General features: G+C 38.7%; 1 long non-coding RNA gene across 4 annotated transcripts in view; it reads left to right on the plus strand.

Annotated features, from left to right (window-relative positions):
- LOC131578063 (uncharacterized) overlaps window positions 1–15,569 on the plus strand; it is a 224,472-nt gene that overhangs the window by 90,485 nt on the left and 118,418 nt on the right. For 3 of the 4 annotated variants that reach the window (XR_009277370.1, XR_009277372.1, XR_009277371.1), the window contains exon 4: window positions 13,724–13,848. The exons of the other annotated variant lie outside the window; for it this stretch is intronic. This is a non-coding gene — a long non-coding RNA (uncharacterized LOC131578063). The remainder of the gene's footprint in view (window positions 1–13,723; window positions 13,849–15,569) is intronic. 4 annotated transcript variants of the gene reach the window in all.

Consider the following 15,569-nt stretch of genomic DNA (forward strand, 5'->3'; position numbering starts at 1 on the left):
TGTATGAGCATTGCTGCACTTTGGGTTAGCTTATTCTCTTTAAGAGTTTTAGATGGCTGTGACTAAGGTACAAGGTACCATTCTGTGCTTTTGCCTTTACTGAGATGCTCTGAGCACTCAACTGAATGTATCCTCTAAACAGAGCTAGATTTAAATGGGGGCAGACAGACTACAAAGTGTGCATCATCCTGGTTGTAACAGGGCAGTCAGAAATGCATCTGTAATGCTGTGGGTATGTAGTTTGGAGTCAGCTGGGTGACAAAATCTAAAGCAGTGACTCAGTGGGAATCTACTGCTGGCTTTGGGTCTTAGGTGCTAGGTTCAGTTCTGTGAGCTCTGTAAAGTTTCCCCACACTCCACAAGGCTCTTGAGGGATCTTTATGGAAGACAGATGAAATGAGGATATTAAAAGCCCTGTACTTTAAGCACAACTGAACTCAATTCACTTTTGTCACTATTTCAGACAAGGTGTATGTTTATGTAGGGCTTTTTGCTCAACAGAGTGCAACAGGATACTCCTAATGAAGCTACAGTTTTGGTATCAAAAACGTCTGGACTAGCTGGGCCTACAATGCAAGAAACACATGAATCTGCTGGATATCTAGAGTAACTTGATAGGGGCACACTTTTCTTGCAAAAAGCAGTGCCACATACTTCTACTGCTTAGTTTGGAAAGTAAAACAAGATACTGTAGGAGATGGAATGTGTATGAGAAGGGCTCATTATCAGTTATGCTAAATACTCAATGAAATCTGAGGCCACACAAATCTCAACTGGTTTCAAGTTTTCTTACAGTCGAAACTAAGATCAGGTTCTTCGAGAGTTCAAGAATTTCTAAGCAAAACTAGACCTGCTGAATGCATAGAACTTGAATAGCAACTTTACAGTACATGCTCAAAGCACTTGCTACAAATTAATAACTTTAATAACCACAGCACCCATTTGATTTAGAGATGTTTGATTAACCTCCTCTTACAATTCAGTCCACAGACAAACAAAAAAGCAGATTTTTTAAAAGGATTTTAGTGTGGAGTGATGCATTTAGACATTTCATTAGGGGACTAACCTCTATAGGTAGACCATCTAGGTTCCTGTCTGGCTGTTAAACGTGCACAAACTTTTACAAGTATTGTACTGAACAGGTTATCTCAGCAAAGTCTGACTGTGGTGAGAGTGAGATGATCTAACTGCAATGAAAGCTTGGGCAAAAATATAGGTCCTGATTTTGGTTTGTAAATTATTTTTTGTTTTAGTGCACTTGATCACTATACAGAGCTGTGAGCTATTAAATGAAGCATTTGCATACGACTGAAGATTTGCTCTGTAAATTCTATGTAATCCTGGTGTTCTCACTGTCCCTGAATCCAATGGCTTTAAAATGTGTAATATGTGGTAATACATGTAGTGATTAGGTGTGACTATTTGGGTGAGCACATTTTAATGTACGTTTTCTGCTAGTTGATAATTTTTGGCAAGAGTCCTATAGAAAAATGGGCAGCATTATCACACAGAGTAGTTAATTTGGATATATGTGAGTCTACACGCACATGTCCTCTCCCCTGGGTCCCCAAAGGAGTTATACAATGTACACGTGCAAAATAAACAGGATGGCTCCTTCATTAAGTGACTGAACAGGAAACCAGGAGAGTTAACTCCTATTCCTGATTCTTTGAAACTTTCTGCCTGCAAATCTGGGAAATCCACTTAGAAAACAGGCACGTGAAATCTATCAGTAAAACAGGGACTAGTGTAACTTTGTGGTTGCATTTGAAAAATTTAAACTGGCAACTAAAAATGTGGATGTGTCTTAAAAATGCTCTTAAAACTGACTTTGAAGCTTTGAAACACACGTCCAAGGATAGAAAATACTTTAAAGATATGCTCCAGGATTATAAAAAAAATGTTGCTTTGGCTGTTTTCCAATAACAAAAGCAGATTTGGCAGTATCAAAAGGCAGATTTGTATTTTTTCTGTTAATCACTCTTGAAATGTTTGTAGAACTCTTTACCAAAACTTCACTTTTTTTTTTTTGCTTGAAATATCCCTTTTTTTATATGGGGCAAAGGAAAAATGTTGCTTGTTCCCTAGCTTTCTTAATGTCTCAGTTTATATAGTTTAAGCATTCCACCAAAACAAAATAAGTCTTACTTTTCAAAACCACCAGAGGACTGAAACTTCTCTTATTCTTTATTCCAATTAATTATAGGAATATATTTTTACCTCCTCTGAATGCTTTAGGTGCTCTATTTTGGTTTTAGTGGCAGTGATCTACCATGGCTCTGCTCGTTTCATGGAGCAGGAATATTTTCAATCATGAAATCCTAGGAGTGCTAGGCCTGATGGACTATGGTTTTGTCTTGTTAATATGGCTTGGAAAGCTTTTGTGCAGTGTGTGTTCCTAAACTTTCTCTTTCCTTTTTGTGCAGATTCCTGGGTGTTTTACGACGTGTGAGCTCATTGTTGCTTTTTTGTTTAAATGTGTACTAGGAAGTGTCCCTGTTTCCTTCAAGAAAAGTTCCATGTATGTAAGAAAATATTACTGCTAAGTCACTACTCCTGGTTAACTGCCTCAAAAAAATAGATAGGATGGTTTATTCTTTGTGTCTTTGCTCTACTTAACTGCCCACCTTAAACATAAACTTTGGAATCCCCTAGGCCACTTTAGGCCATGGGAAACATGCCTTAAAACAGATGAGGTCAATACAGAACTGCTAGATCTTTGAACTTTTTTCCTCTTCCTAGGCCACAGAGACAACATATGTTGAAGTTTCTGTATAAATTTTTGAGTAATATTCAGGAATCCAATTTCTTCTTCTAAAGGAGAAATTCAGATGCTTAATGGATGACAGATGCCTAATGGATGACATCTCTTACTAGCTACAGCATTTAAAGTCTAATTGCAACCTGATCTGCTTCTCCTCTCTAGGTCTTCCTCCAGCTGAACTATCTGTCACCTTGCCAGTCCTTTAGCAACTCGTACCTCAGGCACCTATTTTTGTGCATCAGCTCCTCTGTCACTCCAGAATTCCAACTCTGTGTTTCCCAGCAGCGGGTTCTAGGAGGTGACCAGTACTTGCCTGTCCAAACAGCAGGGTGTCCGTTCTGTCTGTCTGTGTGGAAGGCTCTGGGCTGGCTTTGTGTTCATAAACTTTGATTGATAACAGCACCTGTGTGGCTGCCAAGGTCAGGCTGCCTTTGGGAGAATATTTTATCACCACGGGCACCTGCCTTGGTGTAAGATTTAGGGATGTGGCCTGTCTTTGATGACATGGTTCTGGCAGTCTGAAAAGACTTCGCTGCAAGACATTGGCCTGCAAAGTCTAACCAGATGACAGCTTTGATTTTTGATAGCTGTCGGAAACTTGGAACGAAGAAGTAAGTCTAAATTCCATCTAATGCATCAGTGACTGATGTTAATACCTAATAAAAGGTAATTAATTTTTCCCACTGATGAGTATGCTGTTTCTTAGGGCCTGGGATTAAAGAGGTTAGAAATTTGTTTCACTATTTGTGTTTTGTAAAGCAAGTGCAGGCACAGTTTTCACAGATTAGTACCTTTTGACTTGAGTGAGGAGGGATGGCTGGGAAGTCAGACCAGGTTGCTCAGAGCTTTATCCAGACCAATTACAAAGACCTTTATATAGAGCCTACACAGACACTCTGGCCAACCCACTTCACTCTCCTCACAGGGAGGAGAATTTCTCCCAACATCTGGTGTGAACTTCTCTTGTTTCATTTTATGCCCATTGTCTCATTATTCCAATACAGATCACTGTACACTACTGTGTTCCATCCCCTCAGCAACCTCACCACAGGCATTGATGAGCTTCTAAAAACCAACTCTTCTCCATACTGAGCAAGTTTGCGTTTCTCAGCCTCTCCTTGCTGAGCAAGGGCCCTAGCCATAGTGTCCCCCACTGTTTTATTAGCAGAGGAGAACTGAAGAACAGGGATCTTTAGGAGGTAAAAGGTAGAAGGACTTTCCAAGAAAGACTAGGGTAGATGGAAGGAAAAAGGAGTCTTTGAGAGCAAGAAGTCATTCTGCCAGTATTGCCTCCCACCCTTGAAAGACATGGAGGCATTATTTGTAAAGAGGGGCTGATACAGCCAGCAGTAGAAGGTGTCACACAGGTGGCACAGCAAGGAACAGAAGATAACGCACCTGGGAAAATACGTATGGCACTTTTTGGCAGGCTCAAAGGCAAGGTGGTGAAAGCTATGGGCTGGGCATTATTGTCGTGCTTCAAAACTTTGAGCTGAGACTGAGATGATGCAAAGACTTAGTCACAGTGATAACTTTTAAGAACTGGTATGAATTTAATGAGTGTGTTTAAGAATGCTATAGTTCTTTGAGGTGGTATTTCTATCCTTAGCTGTCACTTATTGAGACTAAAGCTGCAGAAATCTATATAATTTCTCTTGTGTTGCTAAGTATTGAATTCCTGAATATGTGCTACCCTTTCTCCAAATCTTGCAAGTTGGCACTTCATATTACTGACCTAAATTTAAAACAGGGGACTTAGAAGGAATTCCAGAGATTGCCTCTCAACTTTGCCAGAGCCTTGACACATCTCTGCAATGACAGTGCTATAATTGAATACAATTTGCTTATTCTTATCCTACTAAGGTAATATTTAATTAGAATGCTCTGCTCTGGAATAATTAGAAGTAAAATTTGTCAACAAGATGTTTAAATTCTATGTTACTTTATTCTCTCTAAAAATATTTTGAGTTGAGTTGTACTTGCACTAAGAGAACCATTTTGGAACAGAACACTTTGCTGCAGAGTCTGACTAATATAGGGGTTACATATGTTGGGTTATGTGGTATGTTTGAATATTTTGTGGTGGTTTGTGGTCCCTTGGTATCCATAAAATCACTGCTTGTACTCGTGACAGGATTCCTAACATTCATAAATAACCTTTACTCCTTCTTTTTCACTTCCTGATGGGTAACTGGTGTATTGCCTGAAACTCCAGATCCAGCAGAAGCAGTACACTGGAAAATAGAATTCTTCCTAGTGATTTGGGTAATAAAAATGTCAGTCAGGCTTAGGCAAGGATGCTAAAGCTTTTCTATAGAAGTCTGCGTCACAGGATAAATATGTGCGTGGGTTTTAACCCACACTGTTTCAAGAAATTCCTTTGGCTGGATCAGAGAGATAGTTTGGGTTCCATTAATGGATTTTAGTAGAAAAATGATACTGAGATACTTATACTGTACAAATTTATAGGTAGAGTGTGTGAAGGGGAAATGCATAAAAAGGTTCTATAGATGCTCTAAACAACAGAGGAAAGGTCGAGGGTACAGCAACTATTTAAAAGATGAAGACCTTCGGTAATTTCTTATAATGACTGGCTTAACTTGTGAACAGATGTCCTTCTGATTTACTTCACTGCAAGTAAAAACGTACTGCTGTTTCTAGTTTTCATCTATATAATCTATATCACTAGCCCTTGTTTTCATGGGGCACTTCCACTCACTAAATGTCTGCTAGAAATACAGTGCAGAAGAGGGGAAACAGTGTAGGAGGTTCTTGCAGTACTTGGAAGATAACTGTCTGACACAGCTGGTGAGTGAGCCAGCCAGGGAAGGTGCCCTGCTGGACCTGTTTGTGAACAGACAAGAACCTGTGGGTGATGGCTGGAGGCTGACTTGGTCATAGCAATGATAATTCGTGGAAAAGTAAGCAGAGGGATCAGCAGACTGTCTCCATGGACTTCTGGAGAGCAGAGGTTGGCCTGTTTAGGAGACTGGTTGACAGATCCCCCTTGGCAAGCAGTCCTGAAGGGCAAAGGAGTCCAGGAAGGCTGGGCATTCTTCAAGAAGGAAATATTAAGAGTATCTGGTTTTCTTCAAACCAGGTAATCTGTTTTTCCCACTGCTGCTTAGTTGCCCACTTGGCTATTGTTTCTCTCTGAAAAAGCATGCTGGCTTTGCAAATTTACCCACCACCTTGACTATATGCTCTTCCTGTGTGTTCTTGTGTCATGATTATTGGTGTATCAGAATGGTCTTGTATTTTCTCTATTTATGGAGATAGTAGAGAAAGTTGCCCAAGGATAAATCTGAGGAAAATAATTCTCAAGATCTGACAGGAATCTTCATGATATGCTAGAGGCCTAATTCTATCCAAATTGCTCATCTAAAGCACTAACTGGGAAGATATGAAGAAACATACTGGGCTTTGAAAAGGGCTTTTGAATCCTTAATTTTATGGATAAAATGTCTTTGAATTCAGTGGATTTACCCCACTCTGCCATGAAAAAGGAAGATGTGTGAATGTGACTGGTTAAATTTTTTCTTTGGAGTAAGAGTTCTGCTTTTTCAGTATATGGTTACATACTGTGCTAACTGTTTTCATAAAAATGTCAAGGGCTTCATGCCCTTTCTAAACTGGGACACTGCAGAACAATAACCAAAGGAACTGTTATGTTGATGGTCTTCCAATCCCTGTCCAAGCAGATCTTTGGGTATGGTCTCCTGCTGTTGTCATCCCTCTTTGCACGGACAGTAGCTAAGCCTATCGGTAGAGGCTTTGCAATCTGTAAGCACTCAGCTGCAAATTCATGATCTGTCTCTCATAGACAAAATGAGGATGTCTCAACAGCTCAGCTGAAGTGAAATGGGAACAGGAAGTCAAAACTGAGCCCATGTACCCTGGTGTCATCTTTAATTTGTTTACATCTAATAGACCTGTTTCTACTGAAGCTAATGGAAAAATTGATTTGCTTAATGGAATATATTTGTCTTAATTATATGCTTGTTTTAATTATATGTTCTGAATCTATTATCACCTACTTCTAGAAATCCCCAAGTGGGTGAGATTTCATTGTGCTGTTCACTGTAAAAGCAAATACATGAAAGCAAGATCGTATTCCAGGCAGCTCAGAATTTCAGCACTGTCATTTGAGAAGTGGACAAGTTGAGGGAAGCAGGCCCCCCCAAGCTCTCCTCTCCCTGTCCAATTTTTCTTTTTTTCTTTTTAACATTAAAAGATTTAAAAGTTTGGAGGAACTGTTAATTTTGTATCACATTTGGTGATCATTTTTTAAAATAAGTAGTCTTTTGCAGTAGAATTGAATGAACTACAGTTTAACTGCTAAGGTAGAGCATAAAACATGCTTCTAGCTTCCTAGCTTCTCACTGAGTCAATGAGTTTATATATTTATTTTAATTTCACCACTTTCCATTTCTGTCTGTGTGTGAACATTTATATGAATCTTTTATCTTTCCTATGTTCCATCATTCATATCACGGGGTTGCCACCAGCTGGCCAAGGTCTAGTTTTCATGGCTGTTGTGGTGGGCGCTGTTCAGGCACTGCTGCTCACCCTGTCCAGAGTGAGCACAGCTCCTCAGGGGTGGCTGTGCCGTCAGCAGCGTGCTGTGAGCACGCGGTGTTTCCACATCGGCCCGTGAGCTCACGAGTGTGAAACCGCACACGGAAACCACCAAATGGGTACCAGCTTCTGAATGTGCCTTCCTGTTTTTCTGCTGTTTTCTGACTTGAGCAAAGAGACCTTTGTTTTTGTTCCTTTTGCATAGCACGTCTCTATGGCAGTTCTCTCCATTCAACCAGAAGCGAGACTTTTGAGTACCACTGTAAATATGGTACTCTTTCGCCCTTAAAACCTGTAGGCCAGCCTCAAGCTCTTTGCTGAGCAAAATTGACTGGTCTCAAGTAGTAGTTTTGCTTGAATAAAGGAATGTAGATTTGGCTTTTTTTTATTTGTAATTAATATTTATGGCATATAATTTATTGTCCTGCTATGATACTGTAAAATTAATTTTAATGAACTCTTGATTGTATTATCCAAGAAATAATGCAACAAACCAGAAAGTATCTTAAAAAACCTAACCAAACAAAAACCAAGTATGAAAACCTACTGTGTAATTTACATTTTTCAAGTGGTTAAAAGTAAATTCAGACCAGGTCAGTGGACTCATCAAAGGTCTGTTTGGTCATATATAAACTGCCCTGTAGGAACTATTTGTTAATAGAATATAAAATATTTAAAATAATGTGTGGTACATCCACCTGCACAGGTTTTTACCATCTGGCTTTGTATTCATTTGTTTTGGTGAACTTCAGTATTAAAAAAGGAGTTGAATGAATTTATACTAAAATATTACATGCAAAATTGTAATTAAAAAATTCATTTTAAAAGCAACTTATATAAAGATGTAGGAGTTTCAATCTTGACCTCCACACTGGATAGCTTGCTGAAAAATAAGCTTGGCTTTGTCAGATGTTTTTGACTTGTTGGGTAAATTTCTTAGTTTTTGCCGGACAACAGCCCAAACAGTCATAGGCTTCTTTGTTTTTGCTTCTTATATAACTGCCATTGACTTTCAGGCATGAAAAATGGGAGATTGTATGTATTCAGAAGTCATATGTATAAACTTGCTGCCAAATAATTGAGTAAAATTAGGGGCAATCAAGTTTGCTAAGGGAAGCATTCAGTGCCTGGTTAATGAGAGAATCCACAAAGGATGAATTATATGCATTCAAACCCATTATGAGCTAGTTCTTGAAACTAAAATGATCATTATTTTACATATAATATTCAGTCCCTGTCCTAGAGGCAGGCTGATGGAAGGTTTCCCTACAGGGCTGTTCTGTGTTGTTTGCTGTTGCTGTGCAGCCACCGATCTCTGTCATCAACATGAACTGAAAGGGGTGGGCCATCTCTGTTACACACTCCAGATCTGTAGTGGATACAGACTTCCCTGCATTTCTTAGCTGTTATTTGTGTAATTCTCACATCCTTTTACTGCAGACAATTTGAACGACTCACCGGCAGGACTTTGGAGCCAGCTTGGGCCAAACAATAGTCATGGCAGGTTGTTGTTCTGTGTAGACAAGTACAAGCATGGAATGCAATCCAAACCTTGCAAGTGAGATCCACCAGTATTGATGCAAATATAGAAGCAAGGGAAAATGTGGATATCCAGGGTTTCATTCTCCAGACCAAAACCTTGTACTTTGGTAATGTTCCCCTCTCTTTGCTCAAGCAACCCTTTGTTTTCAGTTTAAAGGAATGTTTTTTAGACATATTGGAGCCCTTCAGGGATTCACTGGGTAACCAAGAACAGATCCCAGGTCCCTGCCACCAGCTTTCCAAGCAAAGAAAGTAGAAATTAGTAGTATTAAATTAAGAAATGAAAAAAATGAATGCAGATTAATCTGCTTCTTCTAAGGCTGGAATGAACTCAGATATCCTGTGGCTGTTGCAGGCTGAAGCTGTGAATGTGTGGAGCATGTTAAAATTTTCTTGTTTCGATAGTATACATGGCTTGACATGACAAGACATCATGGCTTGCTGAATGAAGAGGGACTAGGAAATGTTAACTGCTAAAGTGTCTTCAGGTACAAGTGGACTATTTTTTTTTTTTTTTTTCATTTGCAAGTGTAGTGTGGCATACTGTAGGTAATCTAGGAGGTAATTCAGGAACAACAAAGGCCCATCTTTGATGCAAATGGGTTTTTTTTGTAAAATGTAATACTCCTACTCCATAGAAGTGTTGGGGATGCACAAAGAAAAACATTTGAGCTTTGAAAGACCAATTCACTTTTGACACTCCTCGTTCTTAGGAACAGCTAAGCTGTTAACTGAACAACTTTTTCCTTTTCTTCCCCCTCCAAACTTGGTTTAGTTGAATATACAGCATGGAAAGACTTCAGCCTTGTTAGTCTTGAAATTAGAAATTTGTTTTCAAGTCATTATACAGAGAAGTCTCTGGGTGTAATTAAAGGTGGGACTATGTTCTCCAGTGCTGTAAATATATTTTCTGATTTTCCAATCTAAGTAAAACTAGAAAGAGAAATAAAATCAAAGAACAAAACCTTTGTTTTTTGCCATCCCAGTTTCCTGCTTTTGGTTGTCAATTAAATGGATAGAGGTACATTTACATACATTTATATACATACATATTCATATACTTAGGTTAACAATTTGGAACCATGAGCTCTTAAAAGTAATCATCTTTTAAGCCTAGCTTCAGCCCCCCACCCCAAAACAGTTTGAAAATTCGAGATTTTACTTTACAACCTGTATCATGAATCCTGAGAGTCACATTCAAGTTCCTTGATTTAATTTTTAACATAATGAAATGCTGAACTCCCTGAGCCCCTAATCTCAGGTAGGCTACCCAATGAGCTACTAATGATGTTAAAAGCTGTTTCTTTGGAATACATCTAGATTAAAACAGAAGTGGAGAGTTTGTGACAGATCCCTGAACTTTTTTGTGATATCCATGCAACAGAACATTGTTAATTTATTTTGTTTTTATTTTTCTGCTGTGCAAGATTTAACCAAATACATCAGTAAACAGCAACTGAAATGCCAAAATAAATTGGATGGAATTTTCTTCCCCAAGCAGTCCATATTGCATGAGAAGCCCTGAAAATTGTAAAGGTTCTACTCTTAAGAAATTTAATTACACATAGCTCTAGTTCAGCATTCAGTTTTATTGTAAATGGCTCTATCAGAAATTTTTTAAAAAAAATTATATTTCATAATCTCTGCTCTTTCATATTTTTTCATACTGCTTCCTTTGCTGGCATTGAAAATCTTTGTCGAATTTCTATAAAGGTGTAAAAGTGAGTCCAGGAAATGCTGAAGAAAATTTGGTAATAACTAATTTTCTATAAGCATAAATAACAGCAGGTTTAAATATTCCTCACTTTTAAGTGGTCATTCTTACACCTGGTTCTTTGGAGGCATATTATAAAGATGGGTTGGCTGTCAGTCATTTGAGACCCTTATTTAGGAGCAACTAATAGTAAAAGGAAATACATTAAAGATGAAGACCCTGGGGACAAGGGTACGAGAGAAGATTGAACAGCTGATGCCTTCGGGGAGTACAAGGTTTCTGTTGCTGTCTCTGCTCTGATGATAGTTAAGAAATGCTGTATGTTAATGTCAGAATCCATGATTACGTAGGTGTCTACATATTCCCCCCTCTTTATCCTAGATCCAAATTTTTTAAACGTCCTTAAGGTCTGGGCTTATATTTTGTTAATTAGAGTTCAGTCGGTGAAACTGAGAAATGGTCTTGCTTTGCTAACAAATCCTAGGGAAAGGGACAGTTTGATCTCATGGAGCAGAGGGTAGAATGTTGGTAACCTCATGGGCAGAAACTCCTATGTTGGTGGAAGGCAGTCCTTGCTGCCAATGTTTGTACTGGGAAACGCTGCTGCTTTTTGTTTTATCAGCTCGTTTTCTGACTTCCCTGCTTATTGAGATGTCTTCCTGAAAATTACCGCATCCAAATGGAATAATTTACAAGAATATTTGTAAAGATTCCCTGTGAGCCATCGCTCAGCGTGGGCAATAACAGCTATTTCTATTAATATGGGGGAGTTTCCCCAAGGCAGCTATTCATACTTTACAGAAATGTTTTTGCAACGTTCTGCACAGTCCCTTTTTTTATACTGCAGTAGAAGTTTATGGTTTAAACCTCTTAGAGGATGCTTATAAATAGCAAGGTGGATTGCATTGTATATAACAAGATGGATTCCCCTCATGTGAATGCTGTTAGTAATCAGACAGGTTTCTTTGTATTTTTATTGTATGGCTGAAGTACAAGGAGGTGCTAATTGACAAAGGTGTTAGTTAAGAAAAAGGTTTATAAAGTGTAATGTAATCCATTCAGAAGCAGTGTTTCCTTAGCTGTCTAGATCTTAGAGTAACTTTGTTTAAAATCTTATGAAGCCTCATACTACACAAGTATGACTACTTAAGTTATTCATGAGCTGTTGAATTCAGGTACTTCTCAATTTCAGTAGAAAGTCTAGAACACATCCTTCCATCCCCTTTTTTCTAAATTAGTCCAACTAAGTTTTATCTCTAACAGATGAAAAATAATTCTCAGGAGTAAACTTGAGAAGATTAGCTGCTACTTTGTGGAATGACTCCGCAAGAGAAAAAAAACCAATACAAGCTTCTCCTAACATTTGCTACCAATGGATGTTCCTCTGATTTCAGCAAATATGATCCTTATTTATCTTTATGTTGTAAGGTAATCAGATTGTCTTATAGATGGAAGAAGTATATTGTGATAGTAAATGTAAAGTCAAAAAGGCTCATTTGGGCACATTGTGCCCCAGAAATGCAATTGCAAAACCAAGACAGTGCAAACCTGAGTTCTAGTTGCAACTGTGATAGTGATCATCTCTGATCATGGGTGATAAATTTCAACTCTTACCCCTTTCCTGTCTTCTAAATGACTTGTATGCATCAGCCTTGTTCCTAAGGTTAACGTAAATATACCTAAGGGATGAAACAGTCTTAAGAAAAAGTTGCAAACTACATGAAAACCACTAAATCTCTTTCAATTGATTTGGTCTTCATTTGTTTAATGTTTCCTTTCTGTCTTCTCCTATCCCCTCTCACTTTTTTCATGTATCAGCAAAATAAGTGTAAAGGTGAGATGAAGCCTGGAGATTGCCCCTTGCATTGTTACAACTTTTGTCTCAAGAAGAAGAGTTGTCTTGAGATTTCCACAGCTAATCCTCTGGGTATATAGATCTGTCTGCCCTCTGAATTTAATAGTGAGAGAACTGAGAAAGAGCTCAAAAAATCAGGAGCAGGATCACTGTGTCTGTTATGACCAGTGACAATAATCTAACCCCAAAATCACCCAGTTCTTTTTCATTACACCCTTGATCCCACCTAGCCTTCCTTCTGTGGTCTCTACCTAGTTACCTTGAGTCCTGCCTCCTTACTGGAGAAGAATGGCAGATGCAGCTTGGCCAGCACCACCAGATCCTACTGTAACTGGATTTTCTGAGCAACTTGGTTGTGGGAACGTCAGAACTGAGAAACTAAAGGAACAGTAGAGTTCTGTGTGCTGGTGGGGATTGTGTCACAGTTCAGAGAGGATATATCTGCACTCTGGTCTCTGTGCATACCTAAGAAATAGGACTGCCTGAGATTTGACTGTAGAGCTGCCAATTGAGAAGTGCCAGCTGGTTAAAAAAGCCATTTTCTCAATATATTTTCAACATTTTTTTTCCTTAATTCTAGGAATATATTTACAGCATAATTCTCCTAGGATTAATGATATTTGGTTTTGAAACAACACATTATTATAACTAACTTATTTTGCTGAAATGGCTTTTTCTGAAGTTCCTACTCCTGTGGAAAAAATCAACTTTTTCAGGTGGCCTAATTGGCCTCCTGTCACACTAGATTTTACTCTAGGACTGCTCATTTGGCATTTGGGGGTTCATTTGGTTTGTCACTTGTAAAAATAAGAGACAAATGAGGTCCTTGAGCCTATTCCAATTTTAATTTTTATGTAAGTGCCTCAAAAACCCATAGCAACCAACTCCCATGTCAGGTTTTCTACTCAACAAAATATTTCTAACTTTATATATACCCACTTATCAGCTATATGTTGTGAAATCAGGCATAGCTTCACTCGTTTTGCAAGGTAAATAATTGCCATTTCAGAATCTTAACTCTGTAAGACATTGTATGGTGATAAAAAAGACAGTTAAAAATGTATATAGATTTTAATTTAAAATGCCTCACAAGAGGTCTTGGCAGCTTCTGTCAGCCTCTCATAGCAACAGCAGTGAGAAAGAGCATTTGGCTCTAACAACAATATGATCTCATTACATAGGACAGCAATATAGAGTGAAGAAACAAAACACTCTGTACTAATTTTAGGTTCCACTTGAATCTGACATGTATTTAAACTTGTCTTTACAGCATCCTCATTTGGCTTGAATTTCTTCAACAACATCTGATTTGAATGGATCCTCAGTGAACAGCAGAACTTCTTGGTGCTGCTCTAACTTCCTGTTTGCTAGTGGAAAGCTGTTACATTTATTCTGGTACTTTTCTCTTGCACATTTTTGCATCAGTATCTGACAGAGCAGAGTTTTGTCTGAAACTTGTATGTGAGAAGCCACATATTCAATCTTCCAGAGTTCAGATGACATTTCAAGTGAACTTTAGTGTTTTAATCCTGCATGTTAAAAAAAAAAATGTCAGTAGGAATCCACAGGATGTACCCCCTATTTATATGAATAATTTGATTTTATCAATTTTTTTATCATCTTAAGTCACTTTTAGACAATCTGTACGCAGTCAGTGAAGTTATTCTTACTCTGTAGCATATTTTGTGTTAGTACTGGGTGGAAATTCTGGCACACCATACCCAAAGCTGATCTAGCACCCATGTGCTGCTCCAACAGCTCAAAGAACTCGAAGTGGACTGATTTTCCTGGCAGGGGATTCCCCAGGCACAGGGAAATGTGCAGCTGGTGCTGCCTCTGCATAGCTGCCTTTCTGCATGAGCACAGTGCTGCAGCTGCTCCCAGGGCGCCTGTCAGGACCAGCCCCCAGCCTGAACACCAGCACAGCTCTGGGGCTGCTCTGACACTCAGGAGTTGTGCTTTTCAGAGTCTGCTCCAATCCTAAAAGTACTGGAAATCCTGCTTTAAAAATCAGAAAAGGGGGGAAAAGAACTCCTCCCTCCACAGTTTTTTGACTGCAGTGATCTACATGTGGTTTGGATTACTTGAGTATAATCTGAACTGTTTGAGTTATATATGAAAAATCTCTCTCTCATGCTCTACTGCATAAACCCAACACAAAAGCTTAGGACTTAGGATGATGGGCACATAAATCCTATCAAATTTTAGTGGAATTTAGGGTATTATTTGGTCTCTCTTGAAAAATTAATTCTAAATCTGTGCAGGATTAGAGGAAACTCCCACTGTGAACAAAACTTTTTTCTCAATAATGCACACCTTTTCCTGAAGCTTCTAGCCACTGTTACAATGTTCAAAATATCACTTCATGCCTGAGGAGTCTGGCAGAAATCTTTTAAAGTTCCCCTCAGTACAGTAGGCTGCAGACTGGTCTAATTTGCAGCAGCAATTTCTACTGCCCCATGAAACTTTGGATTTTCCTTTCATTTAAGTTAATAGAATTTATATAACTATATTAAGAGTTGCTTGAGGCAAAGAATATATTAGATAAAGGCTACAACAGAGGGTTTTCCTCTTTTTTTTTTTTTTTTTTTAATAGCGAATTAGGTGGTTTCTGGTGTTGTTTTAATTGAAATTCTGTAAAATGTATGTTTTTCTTAAGCAGTGAACTTCCCCTCTGTTTGTGGGAACCTTTTGGGCTTTAAAAATCCTAGGAGTTACAATAGCCATCTTAGACAATATTGCCAATATTTCTTCATTCTCAGTTACCCCACTCAACAGGACTGTTCTGCCCTGCAGAGTCTGCAACTACATATTGTCTGCCCTGTCTTTTGCTTTCAAGACAGGGCAGTTCACAGGTAGTGTTAAGTATTGTAAAAGTAGTTGCCAGGCATCTCTCAGGGCAGAAGAGTTCTGTTTGAGACAGTACTTGAGTTTTACATTGCTGTTAGCTGTCAGCTATCAGCTTGCAGCTCTTGTCCTGCACCTCTCCTAGCTAAGCTAGCTGCATTCCCATCTCCCAGAGGAGGAATCTCCCAGTGCTGTTTGGCTTCCACATTATTTACGCTGAAACATCCTTGTAGGAATGGAAAGAAGCAAAGGTCATGTTAACAGCCCCA

Source organism: Poecile atricapillus, chromosome 3 (genome assembly GCF_030490865.1).
Source record: "Poecile atricapillus isolate bPoeAtr1 chromosome 3, bPoeAtr1.hap1, whole genome shotgun sequence".
Classification (NCBI taxonomy): domain Eukaryota; kingdom Metazoa; phylum Chordata; class Aves; order Passeriformes; family Paridae; genus Poecile; species Poecile atricapillus.